Source organism: Puma concolor, chromosome C2, assembly GCF_028749965.1.
Source record: "Puma concolor isolate L17-30 chromosome C2, mPumCon1.1.hap2, whole genome shotgun sequence".
In the NCBI taxonomy this organism is placed as follows: Eukaryota; Metazoa; Chordata; class Mammalia; order Carnivora; family Felidae; genus Puma; species Puma concolor.
The window spans coordinates 24,099,558-24,116,472 of NC_141675.1; the positions used below are offsets into that span (position 1 = coordinate 24,099,558).

The following is a 16,915-nucleotide window of genomic DNA, read 5'->3' on the forward strand; positions in this document are numbered from 1 at the left end:
CAGAGACTTATGGTCCACAAAGTCCAAATTATTTATTATTTGGCTCTTCACAGGAAAAACAATGTGTTGACTCTTGCCTTAGAACATACAGTATTGTAGAGAGACAGATATTAGTTAAATAACTACAAATAAATTAAAAGTTAACTTTGATAAGGGCCATGGGAATACGTAATAAAGGAACTTAACCCAATCAGAACAATGAGAAGATACCCTAAGGAAAATAAAAATTGAGGTCAAAGCTAAAGGTTGAGTAAGAGCTGACCAGATGAAGGAGAAACAGAAAAACATCATATGCAAAGGCCCTATGGGAATATGGTAAATTTGAAGGAATAAACAAACCTCACTGTGGTTACAGTTCAAAGCACAAGGGGAACATGGTACAGGTTGAGACTGGAGAGGAAGGCAAAGGTCAGACTACAAAAGACCTTGCAGGCCAGGTTTGGAGGTTGTCTTTAAGCTTAAAGAGATCTATTGATCTCTTCAAGCAGGTGAGTGATATGATCCATTACATTCTAAAAACATTGCTCAAGCTTCGTATGGAAGAGATAGGAGTGGTGTCATGTTACTCTTTGCCTAAATCACTGCTTTGTTACCCTGCTTTGCCACTCAGAACCACAAAGTCAGGGGACCATGATTTTACCAAACTACCCAAGAATTCTATGTTGTCTCTGAATCTTAGCCTCACAGCTCTTTTCATCTGATGTGTCCCTAGCTGCAGCCTGGGACAGTTTTGCTTTAACCCAAGTGGGTATTTCCGGGCTCAAGTGGCCACAGGAAAGATACTCTGTGTTATATCCTAGTGGCCTATTGGACCAACACAATTGCCTTACACCATACCAACCCAGAATTTAGCACTTGAGCTTCCCCTGCCTGCCTTACCAATTTCCTGCAATTGGCCCACTGCCACTGGGTTTTTGGAGTTTCCAGGCTCTCAAGTCTCGGTGTAGCTCATGCAAATGTTTACTCAGAGCTCCTGGCTCACCTGCTTTTACAATTCAATGACTTTCAGCAGACATCAATACTACCAATTATCAAACCCCTGCATCCTCTGCAACACTTGTGACCACAGTGAATTGCTCTGGCATCTATCCACTTATGCAATCCATGGAAGTCATCCATGACACCTCTCTCTATCTCACATCCAATCCATCACCAAGTTCCATCCATTGTAGGCATAGCTCTTGAATCTGCCCACTCCCCATCTCCACAGATTAACTGACAACTTTATATCTTGTTCATGTTTCACATCCATTGGGGGTCAGCTGTGCTCTGCTGCATGCTGTCTTCACTCTGTGACCCACACTGAGGGAGCAGCCTCTATCCAGAAAATTGCTGGTGGTGTGGCAGATAACAGAGAACATGTGAAGCTCTTGCTGTTCACAAATGCCCACATCAAACATCAGTGCTATTGGGGAAGTCTTGTGTTTGCAGTCTTCTGACCCCCAGTGAACAACACAAGGCTCCCACTTGGCCTGTAACACTTCCTTACCAAGAGATAAAGAACCCACAAAACCTATGCTGGGTTTATCGCCTTGAATGGGAATATCTTCCCTTGTTTCAGGCTCAATACTGTCCCTTTGTTCCACTTAAAGTGTGTACTTCAAGTGGCACCAACTTCACCACAATCTCTGTCCTCCATGGGGAGGGGAGTAGGGGTCCTTCCACTACAGCACAAGAGGGCTGTGCCTCGGTGAATTTCCCTGCTTGGCCTCAGGAGAAACTCACTGGCCATGGGGGGACGAGTAGCCACTATTCAAAATGATCTTGCTTTTCTCTTCTCTATGTAAGTAGAGCATCATTCCATCCAGCGCTTGATGTTGTTATGTTTTCCTTGGCAGTTCTGAGACCAAGATGCAGTAGGCAGAAGTCTTTAGAGTCCTCTTTGGGGATTGATAACTGATGTATGGTGTTCTACTCCCCTGGGATTGGTAACTGGTGCAAGCTACCAAGCTCGACAGCTACCCTCCTTCCACCATTTTATTGGTCAAAGCAAGTCACAAAGCCATGCCTGAGTTCAACAATACAGGGTTGTATACTCATCTCTCAGGAAGAAGACATATAGATAAGAGTTGTGGCCTGAGCTTTGGAGACAACATACAAGTCCCTCAGAAGTCTAGTAAAATCATGGTCCCCATTTTGGGGTTCTGAGTGTCAAAACAGGTTAACAAAGTAGGGATTCTGGCAATAAGGAACGTGACAAGGGACAGTCATTGGAATGAATTAAAGAGAAAAGAGAACTAAGTCAGGAAAACAGCCCCAACATGACCTACAATCATGATAGAAATGTGAGAATAAGAGCAACTAAAAAGGAAGAATTAACAGAACTGATGGGTAACCCAATACAACTGGTGAGAGAGAGAAAGTGTTAGCGACAACAAATACACTGAGCTCTCTAGGAAAGTGCATTGTGATAACTTGTTGACTTTGTTGACTCAGCAAAGCTGGAACTAAATTTCCCAACATTCTCTTTTCTCTAAAATTCCAGGCTAGCATTTGCCATGAGAGACCTTTTGTATGAAATTTGAAAGAAGTGAAGCAGCCGCTATACATTGTTACCCACTGGAGGTCAGCGCAAGGTGCCGGAGCTCGTGGCAGCTCATGCACACTGTCACTGATCTACGCAGGGTAGCACCAACTGGAAGCTCCTCCAGCTCCCACCAAATGTCTTCCTTCAGCTTCTCTGAGTGCTCTCTCTCAGAACAGCACACCTCTGTCTGAGGCAAAAGGCACCAGCTTCCCCCGCAGGACACCCATAGTGCCAAGGTTGGAGTTAGAGGTGGAAATAGATTTGCATCCATCCTCATAGATTTCAGATTGTCTTTGCTCTTGTCCACTTCCACCTGTCCTTCCTGATGGTCTGGTTGACCTATAACAACCTCAGGTCCAACACCCTCGACTGCCCTACCAGCTCCCACAGGGGTAAGTGTAACCACCTTAGTAAGTCACGCACAGCAGCTCTGTTTTTCCCATTGGTCCTGACAGAACATGCACCTTAAGGCCTTTTATGTGATGACAATGCTCAGCCTTAAAGTGTGGGGTTTTCTCTGTCTTTTTAAAGAATGCTCTTCATGGGGTGCCTGGGGAAACTCTTGATTTTGGCTCAGGTCATGATCTCACGGTTTGTGAGTTTCAGCTCCACATTGGGCTCTGCACTGACAGTGTGGAGCCTGTTTAGGAATTTCTGTCTCCCTCTCTCTCTGCCCCTCCCCTACTCACTCTTTCTCTCTCTCCCCCTCTCAAAATAAATAAATAAACATTAAAAAAAAAAGAATGCTCTTCATTACAAAAGAAAGAACTAAGAGTCTAAGTGACCTCACCTGTGGAAAGTCACAGCGATGATTGGGAAGTACGTGCCCACTTACTCTGCATCTGTTAATGTAGTCCTTATATAATGACATATATATGCTATCTACTCAACCTTTCTCCTAGGACTCATGAAGACAAAAACAGTTGCAGGAGACCTTGACCAAGGCTTCACAGAAAGTCTCACCAAAAGCAAAGAAAATGTAATCAACTCCTTCTTCTCACTCAGGTTTGTCTCTCACTGCAGACATAATTCCCAAGACTTCCCTCTGCAACCCACCCCCACCTTCCCAGCATGAGTTCCTTGCCGCCAACTGGACACAGAAGATGGCCAGGTTCAATGCTGACTTGCACTTCCCTTTCAGGAAGCGCTTACCGTCCTTCACCCTCCCTGGATATTCAACGTCCTGTTCACCATCCAGACCCCTACTATCAATACCAGTGACAATTTATGTGTCTCCCAAACAGTTACAGGTGTGACATGCATAGTTCACCCACCATTCACCAACTTAGTGTGCACTACCGTCCTACCACCCTTTCTTCAGGACCCTGAAGCCTCCATCTGCCAAGTCAGAGGAATCCAGTTTGTTCCAGAAGCTGTTCTTCCCTAACATGTGCAGAGAGACTCACGTATATTCCGGATCCTGGGTTTTGTTTTGTTTTGTTTACCGTGTGTTAATGGGGCAGAAAGTCAAACACCTTACTAAGATGTCTCACAAAGTAACTTGGATTAATGGGTGGAGAGCTAAAATCGTCCAGGCAGTTCAGCAAGGTGGTATTCTGGGATCTCTACCTTGGGCACACAGTGACATGAATTGGGGGAGGTCATCCAGGCATGAATATATTCTACCAGGGCCATGGGAACTAACCAGCTCCAGGCTCCAGGACTGGTGCTTTAAAGGGGAAGTCCACCAGCTGAATCCTAGTATACAAAAAGCCACACGTGGGCTGATGCTGTATTCAGGGCATCCAGATTGGTAGGTTAAGAATAGTAGTTAACCGATGTTATTAAGATTCACTCTAAGCCCTGCCCATTGGTGAGCATGGACTTCCCAATACATCACCAAGCTTGGTTGGGTTCAGTTCAGGAGTAGGGTTGACTTGAGTCTGCAGATTGAAGGCCTTTAGTACCTGCTGCTAAGCAGAAATAGGACAGGTAAGATACAAGGCTACAGATAATGATTTTTCTGTGATGGGTAATGGTTGGATTATTCTCCTCTAAAGAGGTTAAACATTCCAATGGCAGACATTAGAGACAAGGCAGGTCCTCAGACAAGAAAGTGGAAGTGTGAAGGTGAATCTAGCTCCAGCTCTTAAAAAGGGAGGGTTTCGAGGCCTGGGCTTCTTCCTAGTATATGTTAGAATGATTACTGACACCTTGAGAAAGACAGTAGTCTGCAAGGTCTGAAGAGCAAGCCATGTTTCAGACACCAGATATGTGGCTTCATAGTTCTCTTACTATTTATTGCTATTTGATTCCCTTTGTTACCTTTTATCTGGCACAATGGTTCTCACCCTGGCTGCATGTTAGAATTTCCTGGCAAGCTTTCAAAACTACCTCCCCTCTAAGCTGCTCTTGAATGAATTTAATTAGAATCTCTGAGGGTGGGGCCCAAGCATGATATATTTGGTACCTATCCCTACCTAATGTTTGTGTGTGTTCGTGTGTGTGCGTGTACAAATGCACATACATGTGTAAATATAAAATTGATGTATATATATATATGATTTCTGAATATGGATTGTGTTGTATATATATAATCACTGTGTGCATATATATATATAACCTATATATATATATGATCAGCATATATAAGATATATATTTAATGAATATATTCACAAATATGATTATATATATGTGTGTGCATATATATATATATATATACACACACACACACGCATATGTATATGTGTTTAACACTGCAGGTGATTCTAATGTGCAGCCAAAATCAAGAACTGCTTTTGTAACCTTTCTTGGATGTACTCCGATCCTGCCTCAACTTTGCTACTGAGACAATGTGAGGCACATATGCAAAAACAGGATGAAGATGACAGTGCTTTTACTGAGAAGAATGTTAAATAAGTTAGAGTGGCTAAACATTTGGGGTATAAGATCTAGTTTTGCCACCCCATATGAACATTGATAATTTCTACATATATCAATGGTTTTCTAAAAGATAGACATAAGGTTTCTTGGAGCAACTCTCTAAAAATGACTTGATTTGTTTCAATAATTCTATGATAATATATTTTTAAAATTTATTTCCACCACGGGTTGTCAGTATTTTAAAGAAAAGGTATCTAACGTCTGGTTTCCTTACAAGGTAACACATGATATTTAGGGGATGGTAAGAATCTCCTCAAAGAATCTCAGCTAAACAACATGTATAGCTGTATAAGACCAGTCCTTTTCCTTTGCACTTATCATCCTAAATAATAGCTTATATTTAAATTCTTCATTCATAAGCTGAAATTCTCACTTTAAAGATTCACACTGGTTATAGTTCATGCAATATATGACTATAACATAAGGTGAGTGGTTTTTGCTTAAAAGTATCTCCTGATGATAGCTGCTAAAGAAATAGTTTGGAGAGTTTTCTTATTTGCCTTTGAAGATAGTCAGTGAATATAATATATATTCAAGAACCCATTTTAAAAGTTGTGTTTTGGGAAACATGGCGGACAACATGGACCAGCAACAAACCAGCAGCACTGTAGAAGAGCCCCTGGATCTCATCAGGCTCAGTCTGGATGAGCGAATTTATGTGAAAATGAGAAACAACAGGGGCACCTTGGTGGCTCAGTCGGTTAAGCATCTGAATTTGGCTTGGGTCATTATCTCACAGTGAGTTTGAGCCCCTTGCCAGACTTTCTGCTGACAGCTCAGAGCCTGGAGCCTGCTTTGGACTCTGTGTCTCCCTCTTGTCCCTTCCCTGCTTGCACTCTCTGTCTCTTAAAACTAAATAAACATTTAAAAAAATTTTTTTAGGGGCGCCTGGGTGGCGCAGTCGGTTAAGCGTCCGACTTCAGCCAGGTCACGATCTCGCGGTCCGTGAGTTCGAGCCCCGTGTCGGGCTCTGGGCTGATGGCTCAGAGCCTGGAGCCTGTTTCCGATTCTGTGTCTCCCTCTCTCTCTGCCCCTCCCTCGTTCATGCTCTGTCTCTCTCTGTCCCAAAAATAAATAAACGTTGAAAAAAAAATTTTTTTTTAATTTTTTTAAAGAAAAAACAGAGAGCTCCGAGGCAGATTACATACTTACAATCAGCATTTAAATATACTGACATGTGGAAGAAACTGTGACTACTATAGAAATTTATGAGGAAACATATAAAGAGGTATACGAATCAATAAAACAGAATATACTGATGCTCTTTTTCCAGGAAGATGGCGTTGTACTGGTTGTAGCCCCTCCACTAAGAGTTGGGTGAAACAAAGAATTTATTATCTATGGAATGTAGGAGACTTTGTATGCTTGCCTCTTTAAATGCAGAAGATATTCAAAAGAGAAACTTGCGTAAATTTTGTTATTAAGAAATGACCGGGGCGCCTGGGTGGCGCAGTCGGTTAAGCGTCCGACTTCAGCCAGGTCACGATCTCGCGGTCCGTGAGTTCGAGCCCCGCGTCAGGCTCTGGGCTGATGGCTCAGAGCCTGGAGCCTGTTTCCGATGCTGTGTCTCCCTCTCTCTCTGCCCCTCCCCCGTTCATGCTCTGTTTCTCTCTGTCCCAAAAATAAATAAAAAACGTTGAAAAAAAAAAAAAAAAAAGAAATGACCAAGGGGCGCCTGGGTGGCACAGTCGGTTAAGCGTCCGACTTCAGCCAGGTCACGATCTCGCGGTCCGTGAGTTCGAGCCCCGCGTGGGGCTCTGGGCTGATGGCTCAGAGCCTGGAGCCTGTTTCCGATTCTGTGTCTCCCTCTCTCTCTGCCCCTCCCCCGTTCATGCTCTGTCTCTCTCTGTCCCAAAAATAAATAAACGTTGAAAAAAAAAATTTAAAAATTAAAAAAAAAAAAAAGAAATGACCAAGGATTCTTCCACCCCTGTAATGAGTTGATTTTCAGATAACTCAAAAATTCTTAAGCTAAAGACCATTTTTATTTATTTACTTTGAACTCTTTCAATAAATGTGATCATTAAGATGCAAAACTCTTGTCAGGAATTGATTTGCTTTGTTGTTTTCTCGGACAATTTCTGATTTTTTTTTAATGAATGGGTTTTCTTTCTTTTTTTTTTTTTTTAATGTTTATTTATTTTTGAGACAAGAGAGAGGCAGAGAGACAGGGAGACAGAGGATCCAAAGCGGGCTCTGTGCTGACAGCAGAGAGCCTGACATGGGGCTTAAACTCATAAACCATGAGATCATGACCTGAGTCAAAGTCAGATGCTTAACCAACATCTGGTTGAGCACCTGAGCAACCCAGGTGCCCTTGATTTTTTTTTTTTTCTTTAAATTAAATTCTACATTTCCTTTTTGGATTTTTTTTAATGGAAAAAAAAAGTTGTGTTTTGTAGGTGGAATCCATAAATCAATTTGATATATTTTTTAAGTTATATACTTTGGGGATATTTATCTGTTATAGTAACGATTCTCAAAAACATTTTTTCCAGCTTTATTGAAATATAAGTGGTATATAACATTATATGAGTTTCACGTACATGTAAAGATTTGATACATGTATATACATTTGACCATTGAACAACACACATTTGAACATGTTTGAACTATGTGAGTACCTTTATATGTGGATTTTTTTATGATATGGTACAGTACTGGTAAATTTATTTCTCTTCCTTATGATTTTCTTAATAACATTTTCTTTTCTCTAGCTTACTTTATCATAGGAATTCAGTATATAACATATAAACTATGTGTTAATCAACTGCTTATGTTATTGGTAAGGCTTCGGTTAGTGGGAGGTTATTAGTATGGTAGTTTTGGGGGACTCAAAAGTTATACACAGATTTTCAACTGCAGAGGAGGTCAGTGCCCCAACTCCTATGTTGTTCTAGGTTCAGATGTATTATGAAATAATTACCACAATAAAGTTAGTTAACACCTCATCACCTCACAGAGTTATCATTTGTTGTTTGTGTCATGAGAACATTTAAGATTTACTCTTAACAACTTTTAAGTATACAATACAGTTAACTGTAACTATTCATTGTTAACTACAGTCATCATGCTGGTACATTAGATCTCCAGAACTTATTTACCTTCTAATTGGAACTTTGTACCCTGTGACCAATATCTCCTCTTTCCCTCCACCCCCCAACCCCTGGCAACCACCATTCTGCTCTCTGTTTCTATGAATTCAGCTTTTTTAGATTCCACGTGTAGTATTTGTCTTATTTCACTTAGCATAATGACCGCAAGGTCCATCCATGTAGTTGCAAAAGGCAATATTTCCTTCTCTTTTGTGGCTGAATAATATGCCAGGGTGTGTGTGCGTGTATGTGTATGTGTGTTTCTTCATCCATTTATCCATCAATGGACACTTACATTGTTTCTATGACTTGGATACTGTTAATAATGTTGCGATGGATATGGGAGTGCAGATACCTCTTTGAAATCCTGACTTCATTTCCTTTAGATAAATAGCCAGAAGAGGGATTGCTGGATCATGTGGTTGTTCTATTTTTAATTTTTTCAGGAACCACAATACTATTTTCTCTAAGGGCTGTACCAATTTACATTCCCACCAGCAGTGTACAAGGGTTCTCTTTACCAAAAACATTTTAAAATCTACTCTTTATTAGTTAAAAAAAATCCACAAAGTCCTTATACCATACACAAAAGTTAATTCAAAATGGTTCAAAGGCCTAAATCTAAGAGCCAAAAGTACAAAATGTTTAGAAGAAGACATAGGGTCATATCTTCATGTTTAGATTTGGGGGTGGTTTCTTGTATATGACACCAAAAGCACAGGCAGCAACAATAACAAAAAAGAGATAAACAGGACTTCATTAAAATTAAAAACTTTTGTGCATCAAAGGACATTATCAAGAGAATGAAAAGACAAACTACAGAATGAGAGAAAATATTTGGAAATAGCATATTGGGTAGAGTTTTAATATCCAGAATATATACAGAACTCCTACAGCTCAACAACAAAAAGACAAACCAATTTAAAAATGGGCAAAGGACTTGAATGAACATTTCTCCAAAGACAATATACAAATGGCCAACAAGCACATTAAAAAATGTCCATCATCATTAGTCATTAGGGAAATGTATATCAAGACCACAATGAGATACCACTTCAAACTTAATAGGATGGCTATAAATAAATTAATGAATAAAAGAACACACAAACAACAGAAAATAAGTGTTGGCAAGGATGTAGAGAAATCAGGCCCTTGTAAATTGCTGGTGAGAATGTAAAACGATACAGTCACTTTGGAAAACAGTTCAATGGTTCCTCAAAACGCTACACATAGAATTACCACATGAACTAACAACTTCATTCCTAAGTATATGCCCCCAAAGAACTGAAAACAGGGATTCAAGAAGATACTTGTATGCCAATGTACACTGCAGCACTATTCTCAATAGCCAAAAGGTAGAGACAATCCAAGTGTCCACTGACAGATTAACGGAGAAGCAAAATGCAGTATCCATACAATGGAATATCATTCAGTCATAAGAATGAATGAAATTCTGTTACATGCTACAACATGGATGAAACTTGAAAACATTATGCTAAGGGAGGAAAAACAAAGAAAAATTACGCTAAGGAAGTAGGGAAGAAACACTATGCTCAGGAAAATAATCCAGACACGAAAAGGAAAATATTGTAAGATTCCACTTACACAAAATATTCAAAATAGGCAAGTTCATAGAGACAGAAAGTCGATTAGAGGTTACCAGGGGCTGAAAAGAGGAGGCACTGTGAGGTTATTCCTTAATGGGTACAGAATTTCTATTTGGGGTGATGAAATAATTTGGGGAACAGACAGTGGTAATGGTGGTACAACAGAGTGAATGTAATTCATGCCACCTAATTAATGTAAAAATGGTTAAAATGGCATTATGTCGTGTGTATTTTAGCACAATAAAAATATTTTTTAAAAATCCATGAAACCAACTATTTTACTTAGTAACTTCTCCCAGTTTCCACTGTCAGATAAATGTCACTGAGATTAATAAGAAATGTGAAGTTACTTTTGATGAGAGCAAGAAATGCATTACTAATTTATGCCAGACACCAAATACAGATGTTGTCAAAGTATAAATATTACCACCACATGGCATTAGTTCATAGGACACTCAGGAGACCACCCTGAATATGGGAACAAGGCTTCACAGACCACTGATCTAGAAGGAAATGTATTATGGAATATACATGCTCTGATTCTAGAAGGACAGATTTCCTTTTACCTTCTGATTTAATTTTCTCTTTAAGACGATCCTATTATATGTGGATTTATTATAGTTGAAATTAGTTTTTAAAAAGAAAATAAACATGGAAGGTAATGTGGATTTTGAGTAAGAAAATCAATTTAATTTGCCATTATTTAGAATTGGTGTTTTAAAGAAAAAAAAACATAAATTCTATCTCTATATTGTCAACCAGGTCATCATAACACAGATTACTTAGACATTGCCAATAGATTCCAGTAAAATTTTGAAACATGGGAATACAGGTAACATTTTTTTTTTTGAATCATAGGTCTTTCTTTATGCTGAATATGTATTTGAGCATGCAAAAAAACAATGTATTTCAAAGCCCATTAGAAATTCAGATGCAGAATTTCCTTTCATCTGATCATGTAGAAGTGGATTAATACAGATAATATGAACAGAGAAAAATAAAAAAGATGTCATGTTGGATATTCAATAATCCATTACTCAAAGATAAAAGTTTTCTAATAGCCATTAAAAAGAAAATCAAAGAATATATAAATTTTAATTTAGCATAGCATTGCATCACATCACAGCTAATGGGAGGCTTCCAAAGCATCTAGCAACAGATGGATTACTGGTCATTTACTATGAATTTTAAAATGCCAAAGGTAAAGAAAATTGGACTGCTCCAAAAAGATTTTAAATAAAAAGAAGTTAAATTCCCCATAGTAAAAACCTTATGGAGAACTACTATAAATTTAGGCACTACTGAATAAAACTGTAGTTAAGAAAGCCAATTATTTTTATGGGAAAATAAATTTTCCTATGATAATTCAGATAAAACTGGAAAATGGATAACTGCCTTAATAAAAGGGAGAAAGAAAGCTCAACATAACAGCAATTTATACAAAACAAGGAGTGATAAGAGATAAGGAATATCTGTAAGGCATATTATGAGTATATAAATCTGAGAACGTGGGAAGTGTGGTAGATTAAGAGAGTGGAGGGGCGCCTGGGTGGCGCAGTTGGTTAAGTGTCCGACTTCAGCCAGGTCACGATCTCGCGGTCCGGGAGTTCGAGCCCCGCGTCGGGCTCTGGGCTGATGGCTCAGAGCCTGGAGCCTGTTTCCGATTCTGTGTCTCCCTCTCTCTCTGCCCCTCCCCCGTTCATGCTCTGTCTCTCTCTGTCGCAAAAATAAATAAACGTTGAAAAAAAAAATTAAAAAAAAAAAAGAGAGAGTGGAGATGGGGTTGAAATTTGAAATCTTCTTAATAAGAAGTTTTTTTTAAAGATGAAAGAGTGTGTCTACCTTAAAAGTGTGCATATGGAATCATCCAAATTTGGGGGAGGTCTAAAATAGGACCCATGTGTCTATGTTTCTGTAAACACATTTCGTCGTGGAGGACTCAATCCCACTTTTAAGTCACTGTGTTTTACTGAATTGCTCCTAAATAATTAGCCAGTCCTGTGAAAAAAAACATTTGCTTACATTAGTCAGGACTCTCTTAATTATAAATGACAAAGACTAACTTAGTTGGCTTAAACAAATGAGCAGGCTAAGTTGGTTACCATAGCTGGGCAAAAATATAGATACTGACCTTATAGATTGGTGATCTGGATTTACCACTGTCCTGGGTTTTCTTTCTGTTTCTTCTTATCTCTAATCTTAGCCTCTAATGTCTGCACTCACCTCCATTTGGGGAGAATAAAGCTAAGCCAAGCCAAGCTGGGATTAACGAATTAGAAGAGAAAGAACAAGAGGAAAAGAATGTCTTTATGGCAAGGGAGTCCCCAGTTTTTTTTCCTTGTTTTTTTAATGCTTTACTTATTTTTGAGAGAGAGCACGTGAGCATGGGAGGGGCAGAGAGAGAAGGGGACAGAGGATCCCAAGCAGGCTCTTCACTGACAGCAGTGAGCCCAAAGCGGGCCTCAAACTCACAAACTGTGAGATCATGACCTGAGCCAAAGTCTGATGCTCAACCAACTGAACCACCCAGGTGCCCCAAGGGCATCCCCAGTTTCAAACTCTGAGATTCCCAGTACCAAGCAGGTTTTTGAAACTCTTCCTCTGGTTTTGCTATTGCAACATCATTCAGATAAAGGCCCACTTTGGGCTCAAGCTAGTTTGAGTTGGGTTTCTGTCACTTGTAACCAAAAATGTCCACATTTGCATAATATACCACTCTGAATAGTGCTGGAGAACTGAATTCCTGAAAGAGGAAAGGTATGGGCAAGTAAATGTCAACCTAACAGTTTGTGATTTGTTACTAAAGGAAGGAAGAATATCCTAAGTGGGGCTTCCGGAGACGGGCTGGTGCAAGTAATATGTGAGGTGTGAAAGTGGAGCTGAAAGTGAAAGCAGACCAAAGTTATAGAGATAAAGTAAAGAAAGGAACAGGAGTTGATGATCTGGTTATGTTATACTGGTCAGCAGAATTGTTCATTGCCATGCTTGACAAGCATTTACTGAGCACTCTTTATTTTCCAGGCACTGTGCTAGGTGCTGGAGAGACCAAAAAGATATATGACACACATTTGTGCCCCCCAAGGCGTCCATATTGTGGTAGGGGACACAAGAACATCTCACATTACAGTTCTACAGTTTTAGTGATGTGGTCCAAAAAGAGGACAAAGTAAAGAATTATTGAGTCTCAATTTTGAAAGACATTTGTCCCAGATGGGAGGGTAAGGCAGAGTTCATGGAGAGTGACATTAACATGGATGTTGACAGATGGGCATCCTTAGCACAAATAAAGTGGGAGGGCGGGGGAGAGAAAGGATGGATAAAAAAACACTTCACATAGAAGAAAAAAGGCGACAGCACAAGAGTGTGTGGACATCATTTTTGCTAGAATGGTGGGGTTTTGCTAGAAGATACCACTTCTTAAATATCACTCTCAGGGATTTAGAATGAAATCTTATGAATGAAGCACCAGTGCAAGTATAGAAACAAAATGCAGCCGGATTAATAAAACAATGGCAGGAAGAATGAATTGACACTAGAAGGGATGGAATTCAGGACAGTTCCTCAGAAGTCTATTAAAATTGTCCAGATGACAGGTAATAAGTAAGTCATTTGAGAAGTCATTGAGGAAAAGGGGAAATTGTAGTTTTAGAAAATATAGAGAAGGTGGGACAGGCGTTGGCAACTGATAAGACAAAAGGAAAGATGATGCCAGGGTTGTATGGCCACTAACTGAGCTGCGGGTGGAAAGAAAGAAGAGCAGGTGTGTAGGGGAAAAGGATAGTTCAAGCCATCTCAAGTTTCAGGTGTTTTGTGGACATACTGGGGTAGAAGATCAGGAAGCTATTAAGTGTGAGACCCTGAAGTTCCGAAGAGAAGTTGGGAACACAAGTTTAGATTTGGAAATAGTCTGCAGAGAGGGAGTCGTTGAGGTCAAGGAAGTGTAGGACATAAGGAAAGAAAGAATAGGGCAAGAGACCTCAACAGCATTAACACAGAGAAACTACCCCTTCCTTTATTCTCTGATCTCTCCTCTGGTCAAATGAAGGCTGTTGTGGAGACAAAAGGAGATAAGAAACACAAAACACTTTGAACACTGCCTGGAACAAGGCAAATATTCAGTGAATATTGTCCAGGAGGATCAAAGAACTGATTGTTCTAATGAATGGGGTTAGTTAAATAAATAATTGTGTATTTTCATGACAGGATATTAAGCCATTGTTTAAAATCATGTTTTTAAAGAATAGTGAGATGACTTGGGGAAATGCCTTTAATTTAATATTATGAGGAAAATCAGAGTATAAAATAGAAATTTTACAGAGCACATGGGTAGCTCAGTCGGTTAAATGTCCCACTCTTGATTTTGGCTCAGGTCATGATCTCACAGCTCGTGGTTCAAGCCCGTGATAGAGCTCTGCACTGACAGTGTGGAATCTGCTTGGGATTCTCCCTCTGTCTCTCTGCCCCTCCTCTGCTCTCTCTCTCAAAAATAAATAAATGCACATTTTTAAATGAATATATAAATAAATAAATAGAAATTTTACTAAGTACAATTTGCAGACACACAAACAACACTTGCAGTAAAAAAAAAATGTTCATGGTGGTTATTTCTGGATAATGGGTATAAGAGGCATTTAAGTTTCTTCCTTAAGAATTTAATTTAAATACTTAAATAAGTTTAAGTATTTCACTGTATTGTCTGTATTTTTATGATAAGTAACATGTTATAGTCAGAAAACAATTTTTAAACAAAGAAAGTTTGATTGGTAGCATCAAATCCTGTAGAGAGTTGAAGGAGGGAGGTCATTGGTCTTGGTATCTAGAGGGTCACTGATGGCAGTTTTAGTACAATAGCAATAGTTGAAGCTACTTTAAGAAATATTACAAAATATTTCATCTATAAAAAATATTTAAATAAATAGAACATTATCAAAATGGTTCAAAATGGTTGAAGCTTTCTGTGTCTTCTTTTTTCTTTTTTTACAGTTTTTATTTATTATTTTGAAAGAGAGGGAGAGAGAGAGCAAGCGAGCATAGGGGCATGGGAGGTGCAGAGAGAGAGAGAGCGAGAGAGAGAATCCCAAGCAAGCCCTGCACTCTCAGCACAGAGCTCAATGTGGGGCTTAACACAAGAACTATGAGATCATGACCTGAGCCAAACCAAGAGCTGGAGGCTCAATCGACTGAACCACCCAGGTGCCCCATCTGTGTCTTCATTTCTAATAACATTTTCTTTCTTTTCTTTTCCTTCCCATAAGACGTAGAGATTATTCAGAATGCTGTGCTTAAAGCCACATTGTGGACAGTTAAGTGAGCAGGTGGCGAGAGAATTGTGGTAGGGCCCCTTGAAGGCTCATGATTTGGTGGTAAAGTGGAGGAGAACAATAGGAAAATAGCTTGAGGGGAGTGCAGAGTGAAGGGAGGGTTTTTAATTTAGAAAAGAGCATAAGTGATCCTGTTTCTGGCAGAAGTAAAGGAGCCAGATAGAGATTAAGGATTCAAGAGAGATGGGAAACTGTAACTAAACAATTCACTCTCAAAAAGATAGGAATGATTAAAATAGGCACTTTGGGGTAAAATTCAGCTACATCCGTTCTAATCATTAACACAATTCCATTTATTCAATTTAATGTGTTGATTTTCCTTGTCCTTCATATATTCCTTCAGGGTAAAATATATGTTACATTAACATAAACCTTTTTTTAAGCAGGAAAATCCCATTAGAAATTTTATAAAAGCAAGGAAATGGTTAAAACTCAACAAAACATTAGCTGAACACACAGAAAGAGGAATGTTGCTACAATTCCTTGAAGAATTGAACCCTGTAAAAGAGACGATTTCTTCATTTTTATTTCAAATAGTGTCACATGCATAAATCAATTTGTGGTCCCATTTTTACATTATTATTGAAAATGAATAAAAAGAGCTACTTGGCTGTTCAAGATGTTACTCTATTTTTCTCAACAAGATTATGCAATAATACCCAAATTTTAACCAACAGAATGTGTTGGGTTATGGAACAAATTATTCATAGAGATAGGACTCGCCTCATAAAAGGTAGACTCTCATGAAGCAATATGAGCAAGGTCTGAGTATTATTAGTTGCGCCCCAAATAGCTCATTCTCGGTTCTGATGATGGTGAAATACATTCAATCAGCATCTGGTAATATTAAAATGGCTATGTGCTTTTTTGAAGGCTTTAAAGGATCTAGTCTCAAGAATCCATTTACAATATTCAACCTACTTCAGCCTACTTCAGCCTGGTATGCCTACTTCTACACTTTGAAAACATTTCTTACAATTAATCAGCATTAACCTGCATTCTTTATTTAAAGGATAAGGTGATCCAGGATAGCATCTGTCTCCATAACTATATTTTCCTGATATTAAATTGCTTTTGTACATGTATTAGGCAAAAATAATAACAATATATTAAAGTATTATGGATGCAGGCAGCATCTCATTACTTACCACTGAAAATTATTTACTACTTAAATTATTTAGAATTTTCTTTCATCTAAAAGACATAGGGGCACCTGCTGGCTCAGTTGGTAGAGCATGTGACTCTGTATCTCAGAGTCATGAGTTTGAGACCCACATTGGGTGCAGCAGAGATTATTTTATTTTTAATTAATTAAAATAAACGAAATAAAAAACATAAATAATATATTATGGTTCTGTTTCTGAGAGATATCACATGGACATACACTTGAGTCTCAGTATTTTATGATCATAAAAATAAAGTCACAGAACAAGCCTCTGAAATTGTTTTCAAACTGACTCATTAATTGAACAATATTATT

General features: G+C 38.9%; 1 pseudogene; it reads left to right on the top strand.

Moving 5' to 3' along the window:
- Positions 1-5,980: 5,980 nt before the first annotated feature.
- Positions 5,981-6,733, top strand: LOC112850318 (U6 snRNA-associated Sm-like protein LSm3; annotated as a pseudogene).
- The last annotated feature ends 10,182 nt before the right edge of the window (positions 6,734-16,915 follow it).